Source organism: Eretmochelys imbricata, chromosome 9 (assembly GCF_965152235.1).
Source record: "Eretmochelys imbricata isolate rEreImb1 chromosome 9, rEreImb1.hap1, whole genome shotgun sequence".
Lineage (NCBI taxonomy): Eukaryota > Metazoa > Chordata > Testudines > Cheloniidae > Eretmochelys > Eretmochelys imbricata.
This window is the reverse complement of record NC_135580.1, coordinates 74,563,935-74,577,784: the sequence shown is the minus strand read 5'-3', so window position 1 is coordinate 74,577,784 and position 13,850 is coordinate 74,563,935. Positions and strand designations below refer to the sequence as shown.

Genomic DNA, 13,850 nt, shown 5'->3' with positions numbered 1-13,850 from the left:
GGGAAAAGAGGAAGAAAAAAAAAATCAATCCCAGCTAGTGGGATATTTTAAGGAGAAAACTGTTAAAATAATTTTTGTTCAAAATAAAATTTAAAACATCTAAAAATTGTAATTGGTTGTAGATATTAGACAGAATCTTGACTATAACCACAATCATTAGTTTCCTATAAAGTAAAAAAATTTCATGTAGAAACAATAAATTCAGCTTGTTTTATACAAAACAGAATGTTAGACTGACATTTCTGAACAAGAGAAAAAACTTGACCCTCAGCAAAATAATTCTTTAAAATAAAAAGAAATAGAAAATCATGTTACAGTTAACTGAAAACACTGTACCTTTACAAACTATCAGGCTGAAAAACTAGAGATTTATTTTCTTTAAATGTAGGTGTCAAAGCAATGATCGGAATTTTTTTTAATACTCTGATCTGAAATCTGTCAAACTTCAACAGGGTGTTTCACCACCAATATCATCAGTCATTAACGTAAAATTCCACTATTTCCCTAGGCCAGAGCTTTAATGGCAAAGTTTATTTTCCTCCAAATGCTAATAATGGAAAAAAATAGAATGGGGGAAAAGAGGCATTTTCGCAAAGTTTTTTAATGTGGCTTTCAAAAATTAGGTGGTTAATTCCTTTCCTTCCAACAGTGCAGACTGAAGATGATTTGTCCATACCATATTTCACCTCCCCTCCCGTCCCTTACCTCAGACTGTCAGTCTAACAGAAGTTATGTTGTTTACAGCACTAACAAACCTGCCAAGCGTCATGCATTTTTGCACCAAGGTCTATCGTGCACCAGGCAGAACTAGTAAAATGTCATACACTGGGGGGAGGGAGAGACCATCCCTCCCAATACTCTGTAGCCTTGAGGAATGTACAACAAACTACAAGGCAAAAGATATGAGAGCATCTCTTCCACTAACGAGCAAGACTTCACACCCCTTTCATAAGAGAGGCAACTATCATTCATACATTTTACAAATAAGGTAACAGAGTTTTCGTAAGGCCCCCCACAAATAGTGCTAGAAATAGAACCCAGTTCTCTGATACTACAGACCTAAATTTCATCCACTGATTCACACTGCCTTTCTGAAGAAGTATTTGAACCCTGGTATCTTTGTCCCTATCTGGACGCTAGACCACGTGTACAGTTTATGAGTCTTCTGCTGCCTCGATATGAATGGAACTCAAATGATAGAGATCCCAGGTTCAGTTCCTATAGATGACCAAATTGATCTGTTATACTTGGTGATGCTGGCTCTCACAACTAGAACCCACTCTCATCACAGAGCCAGAAACCAAATCCTGATAACTCAACATGCCACTGTATGTCATACACCTGAGGGCATTCTGCACAAAAAAATTAAAAATTCTGCAAGTTTTATTTGTCAATAAATAAATGCAGAGGCTCCAGCATGGCAGTGGGGAGCACAGGCCACTGGCTGCATGAAGGTGGGAGATCACCCTGCAGGCCTCCCCTCAGCCCCCATCTACCCCTGGGACACAGACTCAGCGGTGTGGCTAACCCTGACACAACACAAGGCCTGGACCTGCCCCATAAACACACTGGGCTCTGCACCAGATGCACTAGGTGTGGGGAAGGCAGACTCAATGAGGCAGGATCCAAAGTGTGAAGGGCCTCAGTGTGGGGGGATACCTGTGTGGGGTGAGAGGGTTCTGTGTGGGACAATCTGGGTGCAGGCAGCTCAGTGGGGGGGGGGTCTAGATATGGGGGGATCTGGATGCACAGCAGCTCATTGTGGGGGTTCCAGATGAAGGGGTTGAGGTGCAGTGAGGTGGGGTTCAGGTATGGAGTGATAGGGGTTCTGGGTGTACAGGGTAAGACTTGGCAGGGGTGTCTGGGTATGGGAGATCCAGATGCATAGGGGTTGGGTGGATGGGGGAGCAACTCCCCGTACAGTGACCCTTCCCCACACAGCTGACAAGTGATGGGGGCAGGAAGCAGGGGAGGATACTGAGCTTCCTGCAGCTGGGGGAGGTTTCTGCAGGTGGGTCTGACACAGCCCCAGCCACTCCCTGCAGGGGAAGAGGAAGTCCCATCCTCTCCTGTCTCCAGCCCAGCCAGGACTAGCAGCTGATCTCAGCTCAGGATAGGAGCCACTGGCTGGGTTGTCCTCAGCCCCATGGTGATTTACCTATCTGCTGGCTGCTCCAGGTGCCTGAAATGATGTACCTGCAATGCTAGGGAATGGTGCATGACTGCTCTTGCAGCTTCCCTTTGCTTCAGAAAGTCATTTTTCTGCGGGGAAGCAAAGAAATCTGCAGGGGACATGGATTCTGCGCACACACAGTGGTTCAGAATTCCCCCAGGAGTAATGTCACAAACAGTTGTATAACTGGCAAATCATGTTATGTCTCCTCCTATGGGCTGGTTCACTAAAATGATAGGAGCATGTTTGCCCTAGCAGTTTCTCTTAAAGTGTATAGAAGAGGTCTCTCTGTGGATCTGAATATTGTGGGGTCAAGTCCTGATGATCACCTATGTGGGAAGGGGGAGGGAGAAATAGAAGTTTGTTTGAGGACCCTAAAATAGTTTTTGAAGTAATTTTATATTGCAAAATGTTGCATTTAGAAGTGAATTAAGATCTATGCTAGTATTTGTTTTATTCTTTTTTTTAGTACCTGTATATTTTTAGATAATGGTAGATATCTATAAGGAACAGGGTGGAGCATTTAAATTATAGAGTTTGTCTGAAGAACAGCAAGAACAATGTGGGAGATTTTGCCTGTGAGTGCAGAGCTGGTGAACCTACCTATGTAATCCCCCTATAGGTAAAAATTTACTAAAAGAAAGATCCTTTCAGGAAGCCTACCTCAGTCTCAAAATGGCCATAGAGTTGGCACTACCTGTTACTCTTAAAAGAATTCTCCCCTTCCCAACATAGCTGTGCTGGCAGCCGGTATGTGTAAGAAGCTTGTCCCTGCTTCTCCTGCAGTTGCTCTACTGAGAGAGAACTTCATCCATCAGGGCTGTCAACTACATGCCTCTCACCTGCACTGAACTTGCACATTTTTTATGGTGTTTAATAGTTATGTGTGAATTTCCATAGACATGTTAGCCTATTTAAATAATTTGCATAAAATATCATACATGGTGCTGCACAAATGTGGCAGTTATACACTATGCCCCAATCCTGCCAAGACAAGCAGTAGGTAAACCCTTGCACAGAACCCCACAAAAAGTCACTAAATGATTAGGTTCCCCCTCCACAAAGGATCTTGATAATCAACAGACATAACAAATGGAGTAAGTGAGGAGACTTTCCAAGGTGGGTAGGATTCTTACTCCTGATATTACTTTCAACAGTAGCTTTGCAGGATTACTATCTAAACAGATTCACAAGAGCCTACTTCCTGCCAGGAAGACTGTTAGATAACCCTACAGATATTTTGGAATCAAACTATATAGCAGGGTTATGTTTTGAATCATTAACTTACTTGGAGGTTTTGGTTGCCCAAGGAATGCAGGATCCAGCCCTAAGAGAACAGATGAGCATTAGTTCACTAGAGCAATTTGCATCTAAGGTTTATTGAATAAACCTGTTAAGAGTGAGAGCCAACAAATGGGTCTGCATTGATTTCTCCCCCTTAATTTTAGTTTCTTTTCATTTCCTAAATTTCTATGGATGACAAATCCATTCATTCAAAGACCTATCCAATGATACTCCTAGTCAATGGAGAGAGAAATAAAAAGACAGAATATCCACTTTATTCACACTGCTCTTCAAATTCATCTGTCCTAACGTTTAAGTACTGTCCTTTTCCAGAGGCAGAACAAATTTAGGCTTAATCTTGTTTCGTATAAGGTTCTTTAGTGAGCAGAAATTCTAAATTAAAAATTAAAATTGTGACATTACAATATAGATTTCAGCTGAGAACAAACTTATTTACATCTCAGAAATTATATTAAATTGAACTGAAATCTTAGAAACGAAAGAGCAGTGACTTGATCCCTTTAGTTTTTATACACACACACACACACGTTTAAGTTTATATATAATGTATTAAACTAATAGTGCAACAACTTAAATGATCCATTATCTGGATATTTCCCTCATGTCTATTTTCTTGTCCAACATATATCTAATACGGGTAGTGAATGACAACTGCAGATGTGAAGACTTTTCTCTATGTTACCCAGCAACTGAGTTAGTTTGTTGCACAAGCAGTGTTCCACTTGAGTCTGAGCCGAAATTTTCAGTGATAAAACTCTGAAAGAAAACCAGATGAAAAACACAAAAAAGTCTCTCAAATTATTTAAACCCAAAGGAAATTAACAGGATGGTGACAGGGCTGCTGCTTTGTTGAGACACTCTAATATTAGTGTTTGAACACTGCATTGTAGTTACTACTGCTAAGTCATACTAGCAGGTGGATTTTTTTTGTTGTTTCAGCCATGACACAAGAAGAGTTGTAGCATCTCACCGAGAAAAGTGAGCCAAGGTCTGGGTTGGAGGTCTTAGCAAAAACCTAGAAATGACCAAACTGGAGAGAAAGCTTAAACTGAGGTTCATAATTGGTTGTTATTTGAGTTACAAATAAAGCAAAACCCAGGAATGAGGAAAGTTTGGAGTCTATGTTCATAGCAAGATGGAAAACACACTGTCTCCCAAGACATTAGAAGAGAATTTTAAAAAAGTTGCATCCATCTGCTAGTCTCAATTTAGGAACTGAATAGTAAGCAAAAGTAAAGTTTTCCATTTGGAGATCTTTTTGGCCATGAGCATAATGCCAAAAAGGGACACCATTTGTGACATTAACAGTAGGAAGCCCTGAACATTCAGTCATACAAGGTATGCCAGTTGTCATTCTGTTTTAATACTGGTTTAATAAGTATCCAAGGTGCAATCAGCAACATTTCTTTTCCAGTTATTAAAATAAGTGTAGTTGGAAGTCAGTTTACACCTAGTGCTTTTCACACTGGATTTTTGCCAGTAATTAATTCACACTTCAGAAATATAGCTACGTAACTCATAGCTAGAGCCTCAAGTACCTATTTAAAATGTTAAACTTTATAAAAGTTATCAGATTTGAGGGAACTATATTAACTTTCAGGAGCTGCACTGAGATAAATGAGAAGCATTTTGTTTTAAATCCCTTAGTTAAGTTAATTAGACCAAGTGAAAGTCATCCTGCAAAATACAAGAGCTGCAGTGAGTCACATTTCCCATATTTGAACTAATGAGGGTTTCAAAGTACTGACATGGAGAGGGAAAAAAAACCCTAAAACCCACCAAAATAAGTATGTAAAGAATGTTTATGTTAAATTAATAAATGCTGAGTAAACAAACATCACAGATGTACAAGCCTAGCAGCTATTGTAAAATAAGTCGACATTGGTTACTTAACAATATAAAAATCCATAGGTTCTTGTACACAGTAACAGCTCATTAGAAGTGAAATTTTGCTACCTTGGATTTTTTCATAAACAAACATCCAGTTTTATTTGGAAGTCAATAACTGCCCTTAAAAACTGAGCACTAAAATAAAGAGGCTCCCAAGTACTGTCAGGAAACAAAACCGAAAAATTAAATATATTTGCGGATACCAAAACCTCACAAAATTTGACTGTTTCCTGTCTCCAATACATGTTCTAAAATTCATCATTTAGACTGGGCACTACTTCACTATGCCACAATGAAGAAAACTTCAATTCACTGTAATAGAGTTCTCCAGCAGAAAACTTTAAAATTTCAGAATACCCTAACCATAACTCCCACAACTGTGTTTATGAAGAATAACCCATTAAATGGAAAATTTTTCTCTAAGATCTTTATGATTTCTCAAAGGTCTATATTTCACTTATTTCCTTTTGTGAAACATAATCAGCTTGTATTAACTAGATAATTGCTACAGGTACATAAAAGTCTGAGATGATATTATTTAGCCTGTAACCTTCTTATTTGAGAAGTCCACTGATAAGCAGGGGAAAATGTGTATACAAATCCATGCACAAGACATCTTTAACTTGCACTAAAGCAAACTTAACTGTATTTCCTATCACTGCAATCACATAAAAAAAAAAAAAAAAGTCAGCAGTTAAGACAACATTAACACCCAGATCAGCCTCAAATACAGACTCCTCAGTTTAAACCAGCTCCATTTCCAATTACAGCCACCCACAAAGCACATATCCAGTATCTCACAATTTCACCAGAACTTGGATCTCAGACTTTTAAGTTAGAAACATGGACTTTTGACTTCAGCAAGACTAAAATAACAATGTTCCTGTGAAGTGTGCATCTGAAGAACTGGATGTCTGTATAGTTGGTAGTTGGAATTGAAAGGTAGTTTCTTGTAGAGTAGAAGAGTCTGTGAATTTGGGTATTATGTTTAGGTGACAAGGCGTGAGAGTTGAGGTTGCACTGGTTATTTTTTCTTGAAGCAGGATAACAATAATGAGGAAATAATTAGAACAGTTGCAATTTGCCTATCTTGCTAGTAAGATAGACAATTTTCATCAAGTGTTATGTTTGCTAAATGTTATGGTGTCAAAGCACAATTATATTTTATACCATTTATAATTTGTTTTAACATTGTATCACACGTGTGGAATTTAGAACTCAGTTTTATGTCTAACATGTCAGTGCTGACATACTCATTTGTATCTGTATTAGCTTTTCCCATGTTTGACAAAAGCTGATTGACCTAAACAGTCAATATAAGCTAGGAAGTAGGTCTCCCTACTAGTTCTCTAGCCCCTGCTGCTCACTTATCCTGAGCCTAGATGACCAGCCCCACTACTCCCCTTGCTTCATTTCGAGAGGCTTTTTCTAAATGTAATGAACACAAAAAACACAGTCTACAGAGAGAGGTTAAGTGAGGGAATCTAAGTGAAGCCAAAGAACCAGGGAGCCAGGCACCAGGGCCAAGGAACTGACCTAGGCAAAAAGGATGGTGAGTATCAGGGGCCAAAAAAGTCAAGCTCCATCCTCTTGCAGCTTCTCTGAAGCTTTGTTTAATATGAACATTAAGAGTCAAATCTAAATGCTTTTGTGAAGTCTGTCCAAGCAGTACCCAACCTCTCATGAGCCACAGTAGGTTCTCTACATGCAGAGGATTCTTCTCCAGCAGTGCTGAAACTTCATTTTTCAAGCATCTTTGGCTACAACTCCCCCTCTTTCTCCAGCTGTCAATGTGCCCTATTTGTAGCAGGAGCTAGGACAGGTGGGAGTGGGGGAAAAGGAGACACAGGAAATTGGCCTGAGAAACATAGCACATAGCTCCTGTTGAAAGGTAAGTTCCTAATGGAGTGAATCTCCTATAGCTTGCCTGAGGTGACCACCACTCCCTCCACTTTTAGGTTATGTCTATATACTATGGACCCTACAGCTGCACACCTGTACCACTACAACTGTCCTGCTGTAAGGTCTACCATGTAGCCACTCTTTGACAGCAGGAGAGCTCTCTCCTGCCAGCATAATCAAACCACTCCCAACAAGCAGCGTTAGCGTTATCTCCTGCTGACATAGTGCTGTCCACAGCAGCACTTTTGCCGGTGACACTTATGTAGGTCAGGGTGTGGTTTTTTCACACCCCTGACCAACAAAAGTTTTACCAACAAAAGTGGTAGTGTAGACAAAGCCGATATTTGGTATATAGGACTAGGGCTCCCTTTGTGGGAGGTTCTTGTAGTTTGTATAAGTGAGACTGGGTGGAACCTAGAGACATATAATTAGGAACAAAGGTGTATATCTTGGTGTCTCAGGAGAAAACCACAGCACGAGGGCCATTGAAAAATGGGAGTCCTCCCTGAAGATTCAGCGCTCAATGGCAAAAGATATATTCAGTTACCACAAAGCAGTCAAATGACTGTTTGTATTTTAAGGTGTTTTTTTCCTCCCCCAGAATTTAAACTGAATTCAGTTTTTCCAACTATGAAGCCTTGTGTGTAATTTCTGACTTTTGAGATTGCGATGTTATAGGGACCCTAAGCATTGAGGTCTCTAGGATGGTTTTAAGAATGTTAAGCCTTTTAGAATGAACACACTGAAAGCTCAGAGTTTGAAAAATGCCTAGAAAATTAAAGGTTTCAGAGTAGCAGCTGTGTTAGTCTGTATTCGCAAAAAGAAAAGGAGTACTTGTGGCACCTTAGAGACTAACCAATTTATTTGAGCAGAATGCATCTGATGAAGTGAGCTGTAGCTCACGAAAGCTTATGCTCAAATAAATTGGTTAGTCTCTAAGGTGCCACAAGTACTCCTTTTCTTTTTTAGAAAATTAAAGTTCATCCTTCAAATAGTCCATCTCTCAGATTGATTTCTCAAAATTATATTTAAAAGGATATATACTTTAGTGCAAAACTCAACACAACCTTAACTATGGAGCCGCTAGGAGCCTCTATAGTCTTAAACAAAGAAATCATCATTTAAAATGAAAAAACACAGATTAAGTTAGTGTGTTGATAGTCAAGGAAAGAGAATGTTACCATTAATGGACATAATGGAAGCATCAGGGCTTGAAGTACAGTACTCATTCCTTGCCATTTCTACTCCATCCATTTTAACAGGTAAACCTTACCCCCACAGAATTCTTCTTTCTTTATCATAAATTATCTTTTCACATGCCATATTGGCCTGTAAATATTCCCTCATACTTATTATAGTCTGGATACTCAAAGCAGATACAATGTCACTCTTTATGCTCTATTTTTGACAATGCAGATTTCCAGAAGCGCTATAATCTCCAAAGAGTCTGATACAAAAAAACTAAAAATGAGACAATTGCAAATAGTAAAACATATTTAAAGATACATATACAAACAAAATAAACTGTCAGTACAGATGCTAGGAATCAGCCACAGAATTAGAGCCCTGCATTTTAAAATTATATTCATTCACTTCCCTTTCAACTCCCACTCAACAGTTCAAAAGTTTTCTGTTCTATGTTTGCCATAAAATCATAAAAAAAAATAAAGGACACAGTCTGTATGCAAGCATACAAGGGACCAAAATTACAATAACCTGAATATTATATATTATGTGAGTTACATAAAGGAAAGGCAGCAGTTATCTATAATAAGCAGAACTCCAAATAACTATGTGGTATTCTAATTGATTTGATACTGTTACTTTTAACTATAGTAAAAGCAGTTTTATCAAGCACTTCACCAACTGGAAAGCTCTATAAATCGGCATTTCTGATCTTCACTGAAATTCCAGTTTATAGTCTGGTCGGTGTGGGGACGGCAGGAGGTTGGGACGGAGGAGGGGGTGCGGGACATGGGCTCTGGGAAGGAGTTTGGGTGCTGGAGAGGGCTCGGAGCAGCAGGTTGGGGAACAGGAGGAGGTGCGGGGTGCCAGATAAGGGGGATGCTCACCTCAGGCAGCTCCCCACAAGCGGCGACTTGTCCCAGCTGCTCCTAGGCAGAGGCAGCTCTATGTGCTGTCACCACCCCAAGCACTAGGTCCGCAGCTCCCATTGGCTGGGAACTGCAGCCAATGGGAACTGCGGGCAGAGGCGCCTGCAGGCGGAGGCTGCGGGCAGAGGCGCCTGCTGCACCTCCGCCTATGAGCAGCTGGGACAAGTCATTGCTTGTGGGGAGCCGCTGAAGTGAGTGCCTCCTGGATCCAGCACCCAGCTCCCCCTCCTGCACCCAAACTACCTCCCAGAGCCTTGCCTCGCACACCCTCCTGCACCACAACCTCCAGCCCCACACCCGCTCCCACATCCAAACTCCCTCTCTCTTAGTTAACCGGCATTTTTCACTTACTAGCACCCACCATTCCCCCAACATGCTGGATAAAACAGCTTTTACTGTATATTGACATCCTTTTTCACTACCTAAAGTGCTCACTGTGTAATAGGCTACAGCAGTGGTTCTCAAACTTTTGTACTGGTGACCCCTTTCACATTGCAATCCTCTGCGTGTGACCCCCCCTTATAAATTAAAAACACTTTTTATATATTTAACACCATTATAAATGCTGGAGGCAAAGCGGAGTTTGGGGTGGAGGCTGACAGCTCACGACCCCCCCATGTAATAAACTTGCAACCTCCTGAGGGGTCCCAAACCCCAGTTTGAGAACCCCTGGGCTACAGTCATTGAATTACCAGCACTTTAACTTTTAGAACTCAATCCTGTATTGAAGCTGAGCAATGTTTCTATGTGTGGATCCAACTAGAGTTGGCCCCAATTCTGCTAACACTTATGCATGTGCTTTACTTTACTCTTGAAAGTTCTAATGACATCAACTGGATTAGTCACCTGCTTGAAGTTAAGCTTGTACATAAGTTTGCACTATTGTTGCCTACTTCATAAAACTACGATACTCCAAGCAAGCAAGGAACAATTAACTACAATTGCTCCAAAGGGGCGGGTTGTTTTAAAAGGTCACCATCAGAAAAGGTCTGCCTAAAATTTGGGTTTTATAAAAGTTCTAAAAGACAATTTACTAAATATGGATATCAACAGAATTTTTTCCATGAAAAGTGTTTTGAATAATACTACCAGAAGTCAGTAAGTTCTCATGGTAGACTAGCCTGTTTTCGTTTCCAAGCCAAGAGAAATGCAAAAAAACATAGTAAGAAGTATCCTGCAGACACTTAGGCAAATGCTTAAGTTTAAGCATGAGTAGTCCCATTATGTCCAGTAGGCGTATCCAAGCTATGTACATGCTTAAATCTTAGCAGGATCAGGGCCCATATGATATATCCAAGTCAATCATGAATAGTGTGGAGAAAGTGAATAAGTGTTATTTACTCCTTCACACAACACAAGAATCAGGGTCATCCAATGAAATTAATAGGCAGCAGGTCTAAAACAAACAAAAGGAAGTATTTCTTCCCACAACCCAGAGTCAACCTGTGGCACTCATTGCCAGGGTATGTTGTAAAGGCCAAAACTATAATGTGGTTCAAAAAAGAATTAGATAAGTTCATGGAGGAGGTCCATCAATAGCTATTAGCCAAGATGGTCAGAAATGCAACTCCATACTCTGAGTGTCCCTAGCCTCTGACTGCCAGAAGTGGATGGGGGGGAGTGGATGACAGGGGATGGATCACATGATGATTGCCTGTTCTGTTCATGCCCTCTGAAGCACCTGGTACTGGCCACTGTTGGAAGACAGGATACTGAGCTGGGTGGATCATTGGTCTAATCCAATAAGGCCGTTCTTACTTTACTCACTACTCAAAATAGGCGTTGTACTCGTGTGCAAAGCAAAAAGTAATTGGTTCTTAGTTTACTGTATCTGCAGAATTAACACTACTTGCAAATAATTTAAAGGAGCACATGGGAAGATAGTGCCATAAACATTTTAAGAGTCTGAGTGTGCTCCATGGGCAACTAACTGCTAGGAGCCACAAAACAGGATCTTCATTTAGAAACACTAATAAATATAAAGATTTACATTCAGCTTCTGCAACAAAGTGTTCGTAAAAAAAAAATAGGTAATTAATAGCAAATCTGATCAAAATATTTTAAAGTAAATCTTGCTTGACAAAACAGGTTTTTCCTTAGACCTGCATCTTGCAACAATTTGAACATATCCATAACTTTACACACGAGTATTCCTTTTAAAGCAAATACAGTACTCAGACATTTCACACCTCATCTACACAGGGAATTTTACAAGCACAGTTATACAGTAATAGCTCATGTGGTCGCTCAATTCCTTATGTAGATTGTGCATATTCTTAACTCATTACAGTATCAAGGGCCTTATTAAACAGAGTGACATATCTCAGGCTTCTGGGATGCAGCATGAAGCAATTTTCTTTATCCACTGCATATTGATGCTCCTAAACCAAGGCTCACACCATCAGCACTGAGCACCACCTCAAAACACAAGCTGGAAGACTTGCATGCCACCCACCATCTCCCTTCACCAGCAAATACCCAAGGGCTAAATTTCAGAGTAGCAGCCGTGTTAGTCTGTATCCGCAAAAAGAAAAGGAGTACTTGTGGCACCTTAGAGACTAACAAATTTATTAGAGCAAAAGCTTTCGTGAGCTACAGCTCACTTCATCGGATGCATACAGTGGACAATATAGTGGGGAGATTTTATATACAGAGAGAACATGAAACAATGGGTGTTACCATACAGACTGTAACAAGAGTGAACAGGAAAGGTGAGCTATTACCAGCAGCAGAGTGAGGGGCGGGGGGGGAACCTTTTGTAGTAATAATCAAGGTGGGCCATTTCCAGCAGTTGACAAGAACAGTAGGAGGGGAAATAAATAAGGGGAAATCATTTTACTTTGTGCAATGACCCATCCACTCCCAGTCTCTATTCAAGCCTAAATTAATTGTATCCAGTTTGCAAATTAATTCCAATTCAGCAGTCTCTCGTTGGAGTCTGTTTTTGAAGTTTTTTTGTTGAAGAATTGCCACTTTTAGGTCTGTAATCGAATGACCAAAGAGATTGAAGCGTTCTCCAAGTGGTTTTTGAATGTTATAATTATTGATGTCTGATTTGTGTCCATTTATTCTTTTACGTAGAAACTGTCCAGTTTGGCCAATGTATATGGCAGAGGGGCACTGCTGGCACATGATAGCATATATCACATTGGTATATGCGCAGGTGAATGAGCCTCTGAGAGTGTGGCTGATGTGATTCGGCCCTATGATGGTGTCCCCTGAATAGATATGTGGACACACTTGGCAACGGGCTTTGTTGCAAGGATAGGTTCCTGGGTTAGTGGTTTTGTTGTGTGGCTGCTGCTGAGTATTTGCTTCAGGTTGGGGGGCTGTCTATAAGCAAGGACTGCCCTGTCTCCTAAGATCTGTGAGAGTGTCACAACAGCAGCAATAGGAGCAATGTTATTTGCCCAATCTCTCCTCCTCCACCACCACTACCCCGCCTTCTGCGGATACTCTCTTACACCTCAAGTAGAGCACATAGCACCTCCACAACCCCTCTTGCCCCAAGACAAGGGAGAATGAGCTTTGAATTATTTTCTTGCCACCCCCCATCATGCCCACAGCTTCACCCCACTGCGTAGGCTGCCATGCTACCAGCAATGAGTGTTTATACTACCGAGCCAGGAAAGGGGATCCAGGCAGGATGGACACCCACAATCCCAGCCCACGCACCCAACCCTGCCACTAGGAGATTGCAGCTAGAAAGCGTCACTGAGTCCTAACAGCCCACATATGGCAAATCAAGGAGCCTTCATTGCGCATGCGCAAGATTTTCCAAAGACTTAAAGACGCCCTAACTGTGCAAACGCCCATGGACCAGCTACTAAGACGCAGTAACGTGCGAGCGCGCAGAGCTGCAATCAGCGCCTCGCACTCCGACCGGACAAAGTCAGAAATCACTCAAGTGACTGTGAATACGCATGCGCACTCACTCCAGCAGAGCTCAACAGCCGCAGAGCATGCGCAGCTGCCAGCCCATACAGAACACATCGGTAGTACACATGCGCACTTCCTTCGCAACGGCGGATGGGGCTAGCCAGCATCTGCCGCAGCAGAACCGAGCCGTAGTGCGCATGCGTGCCTGAGTTTGCTTTGCGAGCACCAGCCCAAGCGGCTGCCCTCCCCCACATCCAGGCCCCCAGCCAAGGGGCATCTTCCCCAGTCCCAGCCAAGGCTGGCTGCCCTGCCTGCCCAGGCTGAGCGCTTCAGCGCTTCCCCTCCCTCCTTGGGGGCTCGCACACATACCCCGCCCCCCGCGGACAGTGCCGGACTTACCGTGCTCTGCGGGGCGGGCGGAGTTGGTCCGGGGGGCTCCGGATTCAGCCGGTTTCGGCTGGGTCGGTCCCGGCGTCACACAATGAAATCAGCGCCTCCGATCATTAATTCTCATCATGATCGTGACGTCAGCGCAGACAGCGGCCAATGGCAGCCTAAGATCAGCGCCGGCCGGGACAGTCCTTGCC

At 41.9% G+C, this 13,850-nt stretch overlaps 1 protein-coding gene across 3 annotated transcripts in view; it reads right to left on the bottom strand.

Moving 5' to 3' along the window:
* Window positions 1–13,850, bottom strand: part of HDX (highly divergent homeobox) — an 83,369-nt gene extending 69,519 nt beyond the window's left edge. For 2 of the 3 annotated variants that reach the window (XM_077827036.1, XM_077827038.1), the window contains exon 1: window positions 13,663–13,850. The gene's annotated coding sequence lies outside the window, so the exon portion shown is untranslated. Of the gene's footprint in view, window positions 1–3,461; window positions 3,478–13,662 lie in introns of those variants that run through there. The other variant, XM_077827037.1, reaches the window with a different exon arrangement.